Source organism: Megascapheus bottae, chromosome X, assembly GCF_031878675.1.
Source record: "Megascapheus bottae isolate mThoBot1 chromosome X, mThoBot2.hap1, whole genome shotgun sequence".
Classification (NCBI taxonomy): domain Eukaryota; kingdom Metazoa; phylum Chordata; class Mammalia; order Rodentia; family Geomyidae; genus Megascapheus; species Megascapheus bottae.
Window position 1 is genome coordinate 37,933,860 of NC_143547.1, and position 16,986 is coordinate 37,950,845.

Below are 16,986 nucleotides of genomic sequence, written 5' to 3' on the forward strand. Positions count from 1 at the left end.
ACCTGTTCTCCCAGACCATACTACATGGGTACAAGGCAAGGGTTTTTTTTTTTTTGTCTTGTTTTGTTTTTTCCATTCTTGTGGCCTGTACTCAGGGCCTGACCTCTGTCACTGAGCCTTGCCATGCTCAATGCTCTACCACTTGAGTCACAAGAGCCACTTCCAGCTTGTTTTTTGTCAGTACACTTTATTGGAGATAAGCCTCTCGTGTAGTTCGCTGTCCTGACTGACTTGAACTTCCATCCTCAGATCTCAGTTCCTGGGTATCTAGGATTACAGACCTGAGGCACAGGCGCCCAACTAAGGCAAGGATTTAAAAAATATTTTAATAAACATAATCATATACATTTGGAGACAATGTAACATTTTGATACATCTATATAATGGGGTATACGACCACATTCATGGGCCTTAGCTAGGATTTGATGTAGGATTTGAGTAGCCTGTATTTGATGGCAATGATACAGGCCAAGTGGCCCCCTCTCTCTTAGTTCACCATGATTGTTCCCTAGTCACCATTAACCTCATTCCGTAGTGGTAGTAACCACTAGGCAGTAGCCAGTAACTCCTTCTATGACAGTGTCTTGGTGCTGAGCTGTATCCATAGAAGGTAGCAAGGTCCCCCTTAAACCTCGCAGGTCTTAGAAGTCACCTGAGATGATCCTCCTTTGATCAGCTATGGCCATATAAGGTAGCAGAATCTGGAAAGCCCCACAGGTTATAAAAGGTACCCAACACAATTGCTGCTACCCTGCCTGTTGCCCGTGAGGAGAGGTCTTCCCAGACTCTTTCCTGGCAATAACTCCTTCTTTCTTCTGTATAACAAGTTGTCCATGTGGGTTTTCTGACAAAGTCTACACATTGCCCAACAGTATTCCTGCTTCATCAGTTATTTCCTAGAGACAAAAAGGATGCAAGATCTCCCTAGATGGTATGTGTAAGGGTCCCTTAGAATAAAAAGATCATAGACTTAAAAGTGCAGAAACTGAGCTAGGAACTTGACCCCTACTGGAAACTAAGGAATGCAAAAACTGGAAATCCCAGTCCTTCTCTAACTCAACCACAGACCCAGTTTGGCAGAGAATGTCCCCTGACCTCCCGTGGAGTGCAAAAGAGCCAATGTTTTGCTGTGTAATGTGTAATTACCATTGTAAACGCCCTTTGGTTCAAAGGAGCAGATGTTTTCCCTATAATGGAACCTTGCAACTTGCTCCTCTTTGAGGTGTTTATACTTCTAAGCCCATCTAGTGCCCCTGTTTGGAGTCCCAGTGTTAGCTGCAACACCTTAATAAACTTCTTCAAATCCTAAACTCATGTTGGTTGTTGGGGCCTAGCCTCCATCCCTGAAGCCTGATTCTGGCTCAGCTGCAATTAAAGGGCTTTGACCAGGCATTCGGTCCTTTTGCATACCTCTCTTTAAGGCATCTCTGTGTACATGACTCGATTGAACCCCCCGCAGTTTCCCGGGTCTCGCAGCAGCTCAAGTCTCGCGAGCTTTCCTGCACCTGTCCTGCCCAGTACCTGAAAGCCCCACCCAGACCCTTAGTGGTAGCACAGAGGCCCTCTTCCTATTGGCTAGCTTCCCAGTTCCCACCTTCTCCTACCCTAACAGTATATAACTAATTGTCTGACACAATAAAGTGAGGAGAGCATCAGAGAACAAGAGATCAAGCAGAGAGATCTGATGCGCTTTCATGGTTAACACTGCTTCCGACTCAGCGTGGTTTTTTCTTCCCCGGTGATTGGGGGAGGGCTCCCGGGGGACTACAGGCTGGCCCTGTGTGTCCCTCCCTGTTCCCGTGTTGCTGCCCCGGAGAGGAGCAACAGTTGGTGGGCTCACTCTCTGACCCATAAGAGTATCATCTATTTTTTTTTTTTTTTGCCAGTCCTGGGCTTGAGCTCAGTGCCTGAGCCCTGTCCTTGGACTTTCTCAAGGCTAGAGCTCTACCACTTGAGCCTCAGCATCACTTCCAGCTTTTTTTTTTTTTTGCCAGTCCTGGGCTTGAGCTCAGGGCCTGAGCACTGTCCTTGGACTTTCTCAAGGCTAGAGCTCTACCACTTGAGCCTCAGTACCACTTCCGGCTTTTTTTTCTATGTATGTGGTACCGAGGAATCGAACCCTGATCTTCATGCATGCTAGGCAAGCACTTTAACCACTAGGCCAAACTCCCAGCCCCCAGTATCATCTATTTTTAAAATCGTATTTTCTTGTCAGGATAACAAAGGTTTTACAGTTACATTCTTCAGGTAGTGGGTACATTACTTCTTGAGCCTTCATACCTTCTCATATGTTTCTCCCACTTATATGGTATGTGTAGCAACCTGTTGGGATTAGAAGTCTAATTCTGTTTTTGTTTTTTGGTAAAAACTCTTAAACTGCTTGACCACTTGGGTGTGGTGTTTTCCTGGTGAACAGATCATGTTCATTACGGTAAATCCTGTGTCCTCTGCCAATTCACCCTCCCTATCACCAACCCCTAACAAATGCTGATCATTTACCTATCTCCATTGTTTCACCCTTTCCGGGACATCTGTCAATAGCAGTCATATTTTCACATGGGCATTTTCTTTCAGTAAATGAAGTGTAGTCCAGCAAGCCCCTGACTTCCTGTCAGTGTTCACAGATCCCTACATGACCTTAGCCTTCCTATGTGATGCTGTGTGTTCTCTGCTTATGGAAACCATAATTGTTATTCTGATGCCTTTCTCAGGGGTACTGTGTTCACAGTTGATAGTCACCCACATTTAACTATCTTATTTCCTTTAAAGTAGAGTTGTATTTTGTATCAAGCTCTTCAGTGTGTGGCCAGGAGATTGGCCTAGTGGTACAGTGCTTGCCTAGCATGCACAAAGACCTGGGTTTGATTTCGTGGTACCACATACAGAGAAAAGCCAGAACTGGTGCTGTGGCTCAAGTGGTAGAGCACTAACCTTGAAGAAGACCAAGGACAGTGCTCAGGCCCTGAGTTCAGTCCCCAGGACTGACAACAAAAAAAAAAGAAGAAGAAGAAAAAGAAAGAAAATCTTCAGTTTGTTCAAGGTTAAAAAACTTTAGGGTTGTCATTTTTTGATCCAGAAATGATGAGATAAAATTGTTACACAACAGAAACTACAAGTGCAATAACCTGCAGATTTCATATATGCCTTTCTGACTTCTTTCATAGGTTCTGACACAAATGCATAGCTGCTTAGAATTTTTTTATTTTTATTTTTTTTTCAGGAAGAGCTACTTTGTTTTCTATTAAATATTCTTCCAAAAGCATTATTTTTATTCCATGTGTATTCTAACATAAGAATATAAAGAAAAGGCAAATATGCATAATTACTTAAGCATAGGAAAAAGAAAAATGATAGTAAAAGGCTGAGAACCTAATAAACTTAATGAAATAATGTGAAAACTGTGCATCTGAAAAGCAAATGTATTTGCAACAACATTATATGATTCTAATACCCTGATTTTTCAAGAAATAAACCCACTTTAAAAATAGTTTTTACTTTAAAAATAGGCCTGTGTTCCACTACAAAATTTCCCCCAAGCTTTGATCATAATTTTTTTGGGGGGAGGGAAGATGGTTTCTGATGGTATGATATGCAAAACTTTTAAGTTCTTTTCCCCATTTAATCCCAATGCAGATGAAGAATATTAAGAACTAGTAATGAAAAATACATGAAAGTTATCAAGTGTACAACATTAATTGATGCTCAGCTACTAGTATTCTGTTTTCACCCTAGTTCTCCCAAAGGAAATTCTTTTTTTTTTTTTTTTGGTCAGTCGTGAGACTTGAACTCTGGGCCTAGGCACTGACCCTGAGCTCTTCAGCTCAAGGCTACAGCCCTACCCCTTGAGCCACAGCCCCACTTCCCATTTTTCACTGGTTAATTGGAGATAAGATTCTCACGTTCTTCAGTGTCCGGGCTGGCTTTGAACCGTGATCCTTAGATCTCAGCCTCCTGAGTGGTTGGATAACAGGAATGAGCCACCAAGCTGGGCCCAAAGAAAATTCTTAAATTGAATCTTCAGTAGAATGAACCTTATATATAGTTAGTTCTAAGCAAAGTAAGAGCTTTTGTTTACATAATCCCTAAGATTATACTATTCCTAATTTTATTCTGAAACTCAAACTCACTCCAAAACCATAATTGCCGTATTAACTGTGTCATGCATAATTGTTTGCAATTCCACCAAGCAGTCATACACCACAAGATCCTGTTTACCCAGAGTTTAGGGAAATCATGATCCACCACCTCAATTTAACAACAAGTCTAACTTATGCTAGTTGCCCGTGTATGATTTTGATCTAGGCTGTGATAATACAGGAAATGGAGATGGGTCTAGATATCTCGTCTTGGTTTCCCTAGCTGTCAGAGGTGGTCCTCACAGCTTAGCTTTGCCTGGCTGAAGCTGAAGACTCTGTAACTTCATTGCCAAGCCCATGTTGCCACTTATTTTCAATTTACCTTGGAAGAAGGCCGACTGACTATTCATTTTCCCAGTCACCAAAGCCAGCAAGTCTGAGTCAGCCATTGTGATTGTGCAATCAGCCTTCTTATCTGAGTTCAGAACCACTGATCCTTTGCTGTTCTTCATTTCCACCACCCAAGTGGCTTCTTTACCCCCAGGGCCATCCTTCACCCTGAAAGCAAAAATACCACCAATTTTCTTCACAAGCTGTTTACCTTCTTCTTCAAGCTTCTTCTCAATCTCCTTGAAGATAAGATCTGCCTTGAATCCGCTACCTGCAGAGCTGGTGGGTACAGCCGCAATCTTCTGTTCTGGTGGACTCCGGGAAGCCCATCCTGTAGAGGGTGACGACCACAGCGCCACCGAGACCCAGGTTGTCTATTTTTATTTTTATTTATTTACTTTTGCCAGTCCTGGGCTTGAGCTCAAGGTCTGAGAACTGTCCTTGGACTTTCTCAAGATTAGAGCTCTACCTCTTGAGCCTCAGCACCACTTCTGGCTTTTTCTATGTATGTGGCACCGAGGATTTGAGCCCAGGTTTTCATGCATACAAGGCAGGCACTCTACCACTAGGCCAAACTCCCAGCCCCTTTTTCGGTTTTTATTTTTTTTTTTGTTTTTTTGCCGGACCTGGGCTTTAGAATATTTTTTTAAAACACAAACACAACTAATAAGCAACTGCACTCTTTTTATCACTCTTTTTTTCATATATTTTTAATTGTAATTAATAGAAGGGTTACATTATATTTGCCCCTTCTTGTCACTCTTTTTGGTAGTATACCTGAGATATCTCTTTGTGTGTTCAAACTGCCAATTTTCAAAATTTTTTCACCCTGATCTTTCACCCTCCTTGAGATTCTCATTATACACTGAGGGAAATCTGCCCTCAATCAACATTCTATGTACCAAATAATTACTCTCTTGGAACATGATTCACCAACAAATCTATTGCTTTTGAACTCAGACTCACTACAAAATTAGAGCCTGGACACCATGGAACCAAACCATGTGACACCATATAAAGAATATTTGCTGGGTGCCATGACTCATGCCTGTAATCCTAGCTATTCAGGAAGCTAAGATTTGAGGACTGAGGTTCAAAGCCAGCCCGGCACTAATATCCCTGAGACTCTTAGTTCCATTTAAATACAAGAAAACTGGAAGTAGTGTTGTGGCTCAAGGGGTAGGTCTCGTGGCTCAGTAGCCTTAAGGTGAAGATCTCATGGAAGGCACCCAGGCCCAAAGTTCAAGTCCAACAACTGACAATGGCCTCATCATTTGAACCTGAAACCTCATCAGCATGACCTTTGCTATGTACTTTTTTCTCAGGATTCTTGCTGCTGAACCCAAACCAGATTCACCCAGTAAGCACATAGAAGCTTAGGCTTTCTCCAGCCTGTGCATCCAAATTCCTCCAACCTCTTCCCACTCCAACAACTCCTCCACAACCTCACATATATAATGACATCAGCACCTGGCCCACTCCTTGGTGTCAGTTTTCTGGATTCCTCAGCTACCTATTTGTATATCACAGATTTAGGATTAAATCTGAGTGTCTTTTTCTCTTTGCTTTTTTTTTTTTTTTTGCCAGTCCTGGCGCTTGAACTCAGGGCCTGGGCACTGTTTTTCAGCTTTCTCAAGGCTAGCACATTACCACTTGAGCCACAGCAGCACTTCCAGCTTTTTCTGTGTACATAGTACGAAGGAATTGAACCCACGGCTTCATGTATGCAAGGCAAGCATGCTACTAGTAGGTCACACACCTACTTTAATTTTTATATTACTTCTTTAATTACTGGAGAATTTTATTTTTAAATTTAATTTTATTGTCAGGGTGATTTACAGAGGGTTTACCATTACTTACATAAGTTGTTTCTTCTGAAACATTGTTACACCTCCCATGTTTTTCTCCCAATTTCGCTCTTCCCAAACCCTTCAATTTCTAACATTCATTTCCAACATACTGTCTTGAACTTATTGCTGTTACATTGATTCGCCCTTTATCCTTTGTCTCAGCATCTTGTTGTTTCCCTTCCCTTCCCTATTTCAAATATTACTCTGTGTGTGTGTGTGTGTGTGTGTGTGTGTGTGTGTGTGTGTGTGTGTGACAGAGAGAGAGAGAGAGAGAGAGAGAGAGAGAGAGAGAGAGAGAGAGAGAGAGAGAGAGAGAGAGAGAGGGAGGGAGAGGGAGAGAGAGAGAGATGGGCTGGTCCTAGGACTTGATCCTAGGACCCGGGCAATATCCCTGAGCTTCTTTGCTCAGGCCTAGCACTCTGCCTTGAGCCACAGCTCCACTTCTGGAACATTGGTGGTTGATTCGAGATAAGAGACTCATTATATATCTTAACTGGGCTGGCTTCAAACTGTAATCCTCAGGTCTCAGCTTTATGAGTAGCTAGGATTACAGGCATGAGCCACCTGTACCCAACTTAAAATATCTTTTAAATATTTGTGCAAAGTTTTTACGTTCTAGGCTGAGCAGATTTACATTAGGATTGCATTGAGTCCATAGATCAATGAGAGAAGAAATGCACCCATTTATTATATTTGAATTTTGCTATCTTATAATGTAGCTAGCCTGCTACTTACAAGCTATTTTTGTTTTTTTTTTGGGGGGGAGGATGTGGGGTTTGAACTCTGGGCCTAGTCACTGGATCTGCTCTTCAGCTCAAAGCTAAAGCTCTACCACTTGAGCTACAGGGCCACTTCAGGTTTTCTGGTGGTTAGAGATAAGAGTCTCTTGGACTTTAGTGCCAGGTTGGCTTTGAACAGTGATCCTCAGAACTCAGTCTCCTGCGTAGCTAGGATTACATAGATGAGCCTCCAGCTCTCAGCCTATTTTTATATTTCTCAACAGTGTTTTCTGGGCCTCTGTATAGGATCTTGCCTCTATTTTGTTGCAATTTTACCAAGTATTACTTTCGGTATGGAGTTAATATTGCTGTATTACTTGAATTTTCAGGTTTTGTTGTTCTCTGAATTTCATATGGAGATTAGTTAAAAATCCCATTAAGGCTGAGGCCTGTGTTTTGATCCTGTGTTTTGGTCTCTGTGTATGGGGACATGACAGCTCCTTTGCCAGCACAGTCAGATTAGAAATTAAGTAGCTCTCACCTAGTGACACTGAACATTACATCCTGATTCTGTATTGAGCTCTCGCAAGTATATAAGGGGATGAAGCACGTGTGCATGCTGGAAACTATGGATTGAATGTGTAGGATAATACTTTTAAATAAGAAAGAAGTGGGGCTGAGGCCTCAAGCACAAAAGCTGAGACAGTGCCCTGGGTCTGATTGGGATAAGCTACAAAGGGGGCCACTATCCCTTCTACCTCTGTACTGTGACAATTCTCCAGCCTCTGTGAGGGTAAAGTACTTCCTTACAATATTAAGGAATAATGTCCGTTTCCAGTGAAAGATTGTAAAATCATGAGGAGTGAATCCCCTCATAGTGGTTGCTAAAAGCAGAAGTTCCAGCAATCAAAGCCCTCTGTATTGACTGAGATCCCATTCAGTAAGAACAACAGGCTTTTAGGCCTTATGACTTGGCTGTTGGTAGGTAACACTTCTACTCCTCTTTTTGAAGCACAAAAGGAGGGGAATGAACAGAGCAAATTGAATACACGGTGCAGCACTGCCATCTAATGGTCGTACAGTAGACAAGCACTGCAATTAGAGAAAATTTCGTATTGTCCTGAACCTGCAGGTGAAGAATGGTGGACTTACTGGGGATTTACAATAGATCCAAAGGACTCTCTAGAAGCTCCCAAAAGGCCAGGAGAACCACCTCTGGGAAGTTAACTTTCCATAGTGCTGTCTTAGCCAAAGATACTGAATATCTAGGCCACATCTCAAATCTGCCACTGATTCTGAGCCAATGTTGGTTGTTCAGGAGTCTACCAGTGTTCAAGTCTGCCAGTGTCCTTCCTGGAGCTGCATGTACTTTTCTTCCAAGTCTGATTATTGACTGTTGAGCTTCGTGTGTGATTGGAAATGACTAAACCGTGCTTGGTGACTAGTACTGATCCTTGGGAGGGTAGGGCTGTGGGTGGCGGGGTTGTCACCTGTCCAGCCTGAATCACCTGTCCCCAAACGAATAGAATTCCACATTTGTCTGCTGGGTCCTCGCCTACGAATTTTATATAATACGCTGTCGTTGTGTTAGGGAATGTCTTGAATTTTTTTTTTTAACACTCAGTGCCTTTTCTTGATCCCGTTAGCAAATGAAAGCTAAAACGGATTTGCCGGCGGGAAGTTCCAAAATAACAAATTCCTAGAAAGCAAAATGTCCTCCACTATACACGAGTCAATGTTTCCGTGGATGGCAGATGGCAGAGTTTCTCCACGCACTTCTTTCCGGCAATTTCCCCACTCTTCCAGCTCAAAAAAGATGTTTCGAACTGTTTGGGACATTTCTTTTTTGTTTTGTTTCCTTCCCCTCCCCCATCTTAGCTTTCCTTCCAGTTGTTTTTGTTTTTTTCGTTGTGCTGATATTTTCCCAGCCCAAATCCTAGGACTTACTTTTGGAAATGATGACCAATGGAGAGGGGTAGACTGGGGAAAGAACGAAAAAGCTAAAATGGCTCAACTCAGCATGTCCTCAACTCTTATTGTACAAAATTTGACTTGTTAAATGAATCTCCTTTAGACAACTACCTAAAGACAATTAAGACAACTAAGATATATCCCACGAAAATGCATTATCTAACAGTATTCCTGCTTCCTAATTTGCTAGGGATAAAAAGAATGCAAGATCTCCCTAGATGGTATGTGTAAGGGTCCCTTAGAATAAAAAGCCCCTACACTTGAAAGTGCAGAAACTGAGCCAGGAACTTGACCCCTTACTGAGAACTAAGGAATGCAAAAACAGGAAATCCCAATTCTTCTCTAACTCAAGCAGAGACCCAATTCTCTCTCCCCAAGATCATCCCCTGACCTCCTGCAGAGTGCAACAGAGCCAGTGTTTTGCTGAGAATGTGTACTTACCATTGTAAAAGCCCTATGGTTCAAAGGAGCAAAAGTTTTCCTCCTCCTGGAATCTTGCATCTCACACCTATTTGGGGAGTTTACCCTTAGAAGTCTTAACTTGTGCCCTCCTTCCAGATCATAGTGTTAGCTGCAACACCTGAATAAACTTCTTCAATCCCTAAATTCACATCTGTGGGCTCATTCTCAGACCCTTACCAGTATCATCTTTGTTTTTGTTTGTCGGGGTCACATATAAAGGGATTACAGTTACATTCATCAGGTAGTGGGTACATTACTTCCTTCTTTTAAAATTGGTCCAACTTTATCAAAACCTATTACAGAAGATACAAGGCCTGTAGAAATCTGAGTTACATTTTACCACAAAATACAAACTACAGTAAAACAAACTACAGTGTAAAAATAAATTTAAAAAAGAAAGTGTATCTCCAGTGAATGTTCATAAATGGTTTATTTAAGCATTATAATTGTTACAGCTCTTTAGAAAAAATCAAGCAGTTTTAAATTTGAAAAAAAATTCACTTACTATAAACATGAAAGATGTTCACACTGAGCCCAAACCTTTACAAACTAGTAAAAGGAGATAAGTCACTGCTGAATGCAAAAAGTCTTTTTTTGGTATTAGAGACAAATTTGACTTAAAAATGCAAAATAAGGGGGCAGAGAGAGGATAATGGGGATAAAAACATGAGAAGGGTATCAATGTGTCAGAAGTAATGTTCCTACTACCTGGTGACTGTAACTGAAACCCCTCTATACACTACCCTGACAACAAAAACTAAAACATAAAAAATTTCACTAGACACTACTCCATAGAAACAACTAGTAACACTAATTAGGAAAAAATATGAAATCAGACTTTAATGTGAGAAGTAGCTAAAACAGACATTTCCTGCAGGAAATATCTCCAGATCTTTTGGTAAGCCCTCTTAAATCTGCAAACACTAAATACACATTTTAGGGCTAAAGAAGTACAGCATTTGTCTGCCATACACAGGGCCCTCAGTTCCGTCCCAAGTACTTTAAAACCATGAAAACAAATACAACTGAATGATGTTTGCAAGATCATTCAGGAAATGGAAAGAGTAAACTCGATGGCCCTAACAGCAATGTCAAACATCAAGGCAATGTTGTAACTCTTATGTGGTGATCTGCTATTTTACTTCATTTCCTAGTGGGAATGCACTCTCTCCTTTATTTTTAGGTACCTCAGGTTCCCTGTATTACAATAAACACTTGCACTTAAGAGTTTCTGAGAGGAAAGAATTTTTAAATCTTTAACATCGTTTACATCTTTTGAAAAATAGGTATAATAGTTACTCTTCAAATCCTGCACCTAGTTTTTTGACAGGTAAAGAACAGAAGAAAGTAGTATCCTCTCAAGATCTTTTGAAAAAGGTCTTGCCTTAAAAAAAAAAAAGCCAATTATTTTGTAAAAGTCTTTGACCTGGGCCGGGAATTTGGCCTAGTGGTTAAAGTGCTTGCCTAGCATGCATGAAGACCCGGGTTCGATTCCTCGGTACCACATACATAGAAAAAAAGCAGGAAGTGGTGCTGAGCCTGAAGTGGTAGAGCTCTTGCCTTGAGAAAGTCCAAGGACAGTGCTCAGGCCCTGAGCTCAAGCCCAGGACTGGCAAAAAAAAAAAAAAAAAAAAGTCTTTGACCTCTAGGACTTAGAATTCTACCTAGAAAAGCCAGTTGTCAAGCACCTGATCCTAATTTAGAGCAGAGCTATACAACATGACCCCATGTAGTAAACTTTCTGGGGATAAGTGACTTCATGGGGAGTTGATCTCATGCTTCCTAGGCAAAACCGTATGAGCCACTCTTTCAAGTCCCATTACATGTATCTAATGTCTTTTAATTTATTTACTAACTTTGAATTTAAAAATAATCAGGCCCCTTGGAAATCATGAACCTTCTTAGATTCAAGCATGTTAAAAAAAGTTTTTGCCATAGCTACACTACCAAAACAGGACATGTGTTTTTGGTTGACAGGTTAATCAAAGTTACAGATCAAGTCTGTTGATAAGGAACAAAATGTATGAGTGGGTAACAAAACCATTCTGATAGCCTACACATGGCCAGAATTCTAAGGGTGGAATTAAAAGTGGTCAGGAATTCTGTCCTTTTACTGTTTCAGAAGTAAACACTGATCAGATCTTGGCTAATATTCTTCGCAAACCAACCTGATGCCAGTCTCTAGCTTCCTTCAACACTTGCTATTTCCCTTAACTACTTTCCATAACATAATGGAATTTGGGATGGGGCTATGTTGCAAAATCTCTCTGACAAAGGACAAGCAGCAGGAAGTGAGGAAGAAGAATTTCCTGAGAGGTGACACCAGATGGCTAATCATGGCACTGGAGCTGGGAGTGATAATGAAGAGGGATGATGGAAGGAAACAGGGCCCTGGTAAAGGCAACTCAACAATAGGTTATTTACAAATCCTCTTTGCTTCAAAGAAAAAAACCTTTCTTCCTGAGGGACGCCTATCTCACCCAACTTAACAGCTAACTGACAGAATATATGCCTTCCTCAGAAAACTTAAGCTACCTGTCCCAAATACAGAAAGATAAGAGGATGCCTCATTTCTCAAGCTTGTATGGCAGGATACATTCTTACTTGGAAACTCAAAAGTAACACCAGGTGTCATTAGAGCAAAGTCAAAGCACCTATCTCTGCATAATACTGAAGCCAGACCCCTGACTTTATCCAATGAATACCCTTAGCCCAAGGAGCTGCTTGCTTCTCCATCACCCGATGAGAGCACCCACACTCAGTAAGAGTGTGCCCCTGCCCTATTGTTTGACTGCTTTTTGTCTATTTGTCCTATTGCCTGTTTATTTACTCAAGAAAGCTCTGCCGAGTTTCCTTACCATAGTGACTTGTTCAGAAAATCTTATTCTGGCTCAAAGTCAAGGACCGTAAGTGAAGAGTTCCTATATTTAAAGGGAAGCTTCATTAAATGTCATCTCCATCCAGTGACAATGAATCTCCCTGTATTCAGAGAGACTTCATGTCTCACAGGACCACATGGCCCATAGTTCAGACAAAATTAAGATGTCCAGAGCACTTACTAAACCAGGACAGGGATGCGGGTGCTTCACACAATTTCCATTTCCTGTACGACTTATCTCCAGTTAACAAAAAGCTAGAACTGAAGCTGTGGCTACAATGGTAGAGCATTAGCCTTGAGCAAAAATATTCACAGGGGCTGGGAGTGTGGCCTAGTGGTAGATTGTTTGCCAACAAGCCCTGGGTTTGATTCCTTGGTACCACCTACATAGAAAAGACAAAAGTGGTGCTGTGGCTCAAGGGGTAGAGTGCTAGCCTTGAGAAAGCTCAAGGATAGTGAGCAGGCACTGAGTTCAAGCCCCAGGACTGAGAAAACCCTGGTTTTGCTATCTGCAGCTGTTTCCAGGAATTATGTGGCAGTGGACCTGGTATACAATCCAGACTGGAGGATCTGGTGCTGACATACTGTGGCACCCTCTAGATGCCTTCAAGGTTTGGAGTTCATCGTGTGTGTGTGTGTGTGTGTGTGTGTGTGTGTGTGTGTGTGTGTGTGTGTTTTCCTAGTCCTGGGGCTTGACAGTGCCTGGACACTGTCCCTGAGCTTCTTTTGATCTAGGCTAGGACTTTGCTTCTTGAGTCACAGTGCCGCTTCCAACTTTTTCTGTGTATGTGATAGGGCCAAATCAAACCCAGAGCTTCATGTACACTGGGCAAGCACTCTATGCCCAAGCCATATTCTCAGCCTATGCTGTTCTTGAGTAGCAATCCCACTGCCCACCAGACTGTGCTGTCCTAGTACTGAAGATCTATCTGCTGCCTGAATGTGCAGAGATGAGTTGACCAGGCTGGTCTCTGACCATGATTTGAGCATGGGTTCATGAGTGCACCACCATTCCTTGTTTCTTGCAGATGGACTGTCTTTTAATTATGTAATACAAGGAACATTGATTCCTCTTTCTGTTGGATTTTTTCCATGTCTTAAGTCAACTAATAGACAGCCTGTCTTTATCTGAATTTAGGAAGGAAAATGTGTTTTATTTATTTAATAGTTGTGTTACTTTTTCTTTTACTAGTCATTGATACCCTCCATTTATTAAGAACCTGGGTTGACTTTTTCTTCAATTTTATTCTTTTGGCAATACTGTTTAGTAGATGATGATAACAAAATTTGCTATGTTTATGTGGCTTTTCCAGTCACATCATGTTCACTAGGCTTACAAATACAGGGCTCATGACAAGTTTTTGTGTAAATCAGCAATGAGAAAACATTGGAAGGACCAATGCAAGGTGATGTTCTGTGTCTGTGTTTGTATTTGTGTGTGCATGTGTGCACACACTTGTCCTGGCACTAAACACTGTCCTTGAGCTTTTTTTGGTCAAGGTTAGTGCTCTACCACTTTAGCCAATGCTCCACTTTCAGTCTTTTGCTGGTTAATTGGGGGTAAGAGTCTCACGTATATTTCCGGAGGGGATGGTTTTAAACACAATCCTCAGATTTCAGCCTCCTGAGTAGCTAGAATTGATTATAGGTTTGAGACACTGGTGCCCACATAGCAATGTTCTTCAAAATTGGTTACATTTGGTATCTTTTAATTATTATTCACCAATTTGGAAAACACATGTATAAATCACACTTCAGGTGACTATTGAAATGGTTGTTTGTTCTGATTCTGTTCACTGATAGTGAAAAGCAAGAACTTGTACAATGGAACATGTTATATAGCACTGACTGTATTATGGCTTATGGTGCTTACAAGGTTGTTACAATCACTCTACAGGCTGACCCGGGCAGGGAGTACACACAAAAAGAGTCGTATTTACACACATCCAGCTTGAGAATTAGTCACCTATGTGCACACTTACTCCTTCAACAGCCACAAAAAAAAAAAATAGAAAGTAGCCTGACGTGCAATATTTTTTTTGCCAGTCGTGAGGCTTGAACTTAGATCCTGAGCACTGTCCTTGGCCTTTCTCAAGGTTGGAGCATCTGAGCCACAGTACCACTTCTGGCTTTTTCTCTGTATGTGGTACAGGGTCTTCCTGCATGATAGGCAAACACTCTTACCAGTAGGCCAAACTCCTTGCCCTGTGTCTTGCAATAGTTTTATCAGTTCCTCCAGCTTTCATCTGGAGAAGGATCAGTATGGTATAAGACCCAGAGAACATTGAATTAGACAGAATCTAAGAACATGCATTCACCATCTCCAAACAGAAAGATACCAACAAGCAGTCCCTTTATTTCTGTATTTGGTAAAAGTGAAATCTCACTTTAGATGTTCAATGGGGATTCAAGGAGATTAACAGTACAACAGGGTCTGAAAAGACATAAATTCTGTAGTGAATGCAATAATTGGCATTGAGAAATGATTTTAGAAAAATGATTTTTTGGGGATGGGAATTTGGCCTAGTGGTAGAGTCCTTGCCTAGCACGCAGGAAAGACAGAGTTGTATTCCTTGGTACCACACACATACAAAAAAGCCAGAAGTAGTGCAGTGGCTCAAGTGGTTGAGCTCTCTCCTTGAGAAAACCCAAGGACAGTGCTCATGTCCTGAGTCCAATTCCAGAACTGGCCAAAAAAAAAAAAAGATTTTATTATCTTATTTGAATATATGATTTATCTATTTAAAAATCAGCCTAGCTACTCAGTAGGCTGAGATCTGTAGTTTGAAGATCAAAGCCAGCTCGGGCACTAAAGTCCATGAGACTCTTATCTCCAATTAACCACCAGAAAACTGCAAGTGGCTCTGTGGATCAAGGGGTAGGAGGTAGCCATGAGCCGAGGAGCTCATGGACAATGTCTACGCTCAGAGTTCAAGTCCTTTGACCACCTCCCTCCCCCAACAAAAATTGGAGTTACTCGATTTGTCCAGATTTCCTGACTATTTATTAGACCTTCTATTAGAAATTATTTTATTGTCAGGCTGTTACCTATGAACTAATATTTCCAATGTATAAACTCTGTTAAAATAAGAAGCTATGAAAAGATGTTAGATTTTTACATATTCTGAATTAAGAAAATGCTGTCATATAGTCAGTTTTCATATAGCATTGACTCAATTTTGTTTTGAGTTTTCATTAGTTTTTTTTTTAAGTTGTTTTGTTGATATCACTGGGGTGTGGACTCAGGGCATCCCACTTTTTAGAGAAGCACTACACCACATCAAACACATTTCCTAAAATAATCTTTGTTTTTTAGAGAGCTCTGATTTTTATCTCCACCTCTTACCTGTATGGAAGTACAGGTACATCCCACACATCCGGCTTTTTTAGGAAAATTGGGTCTTACAAACTTTTGTGTCCAGGCTAGCCTTGAACTACAATCCTCCCAATATCTGCCTGCTGAGTAGCTTATATGACAGGAAATAGTCATCATACACAACTCCAATTTATGTCTTAAATGACATTGACTCAAGGAATAAAGGCATTGCTATCTGAATTGTCTTTCAAAGAGTTAATGAATGTGAACTCTCTAATGAATGTAGGGGTAATGTTTTGCCTCTGTCTTTAACGTCATAATAGTGTTGAAAACGAATGCACATAGTGTTTTCATTGCTTGTGGAAGACATATCTGCTTCTGGCACTTTGGGTGGGTTCTAGGCTGGACAGGAAGTCGGAATGACATCAAGACCACCTCCTGTTAACTTCAGGGCTTTGATGGAGATCATTTCTGACAATTGGCTCCTAGGTAAGCCATTTAAAAGGTAAAAGGCTCTTGATGGCAGAGGACTTGAAGACACTGTCTTTCCTTCCTTGTATAAATACCCACAAAGGTATCAGTTCCCATGAGAAACACAGAGAACATAGTTGAGAGTCCTGCATGGCTGGAAACAAAGGACTTCCATTTCAAATGAGTAGAATAGCCAGAGGCACCCTCTATTGCTCTATTCTGTATGTTCAGCATAATGGTGACCTGGCTTATCCTTGTTGTCCAAAATGGCAGGATCTAAGGAATATTCCAGTGTGTGTATATGGGGGTAGGGGACAGGACAGAAGTACTACAACTTTATTGTTCATCTTTAAAAAAAAAAAGAAAGGGGATTATGGGGCCTAACCTTTTTCTGGGCTCTGTCCCTGAGGTCTTCAGCTCAAGGCTACAGCCCTACCCAGGAGCCAAGCCCCATTTCCTGATTTCTAGAGATTTATTAGAGGTAAGAGTCTTAGGTCCTTTTGTGCCCAGGCTGGCTTTGAACCTTGATCCTTAGTTCCCAGCCTCCTGAGTAGCTAAGATTATAGGCAGGAGACAGCCCAACCTGCTCGGTTTCATTTTTGAAGGATATTTCATTCTCTGTGGTCCAGGAGGTTCATAATGCAGAACCATGGCAAATACTAGAGCTGAGAACCATTCCCTTAGCTAGCCCTTAATTGTAGATATGTTCACAAAATATACAAGAAAAATTGGTGACCCATTTAAGGTTACAAATATTAATATAGCTTTATTTCAATGTATTATGCAATATTTGACTCAGCTAAATTATTTTGCAATGCTTTCTAATAGGATATTCTTTATATAGGTAAGATCT

General features: G+C 41.2%; 1 long non-coding RNA gene and 1 pseudogene across 1 annotated transcript in view; one reads left to right on the top strand and one right to left on the bottom strand.

The window, feature by feature from the left end:
- Positions 1-16,986, top strand: part of LOC150040879 (uncharacterized) — a 117,145-nt gene that overhangs the window by 88,419 nt on the left and 11,740 nt on the right. The gene's annotated exons all lie outside the window — the stretch shown is intronic.
- LOC150040880 (sterol carrier protein 2 pseudogene) lies at positions 4,263-5,447 on the bottom strand (annotated as a pseudogene).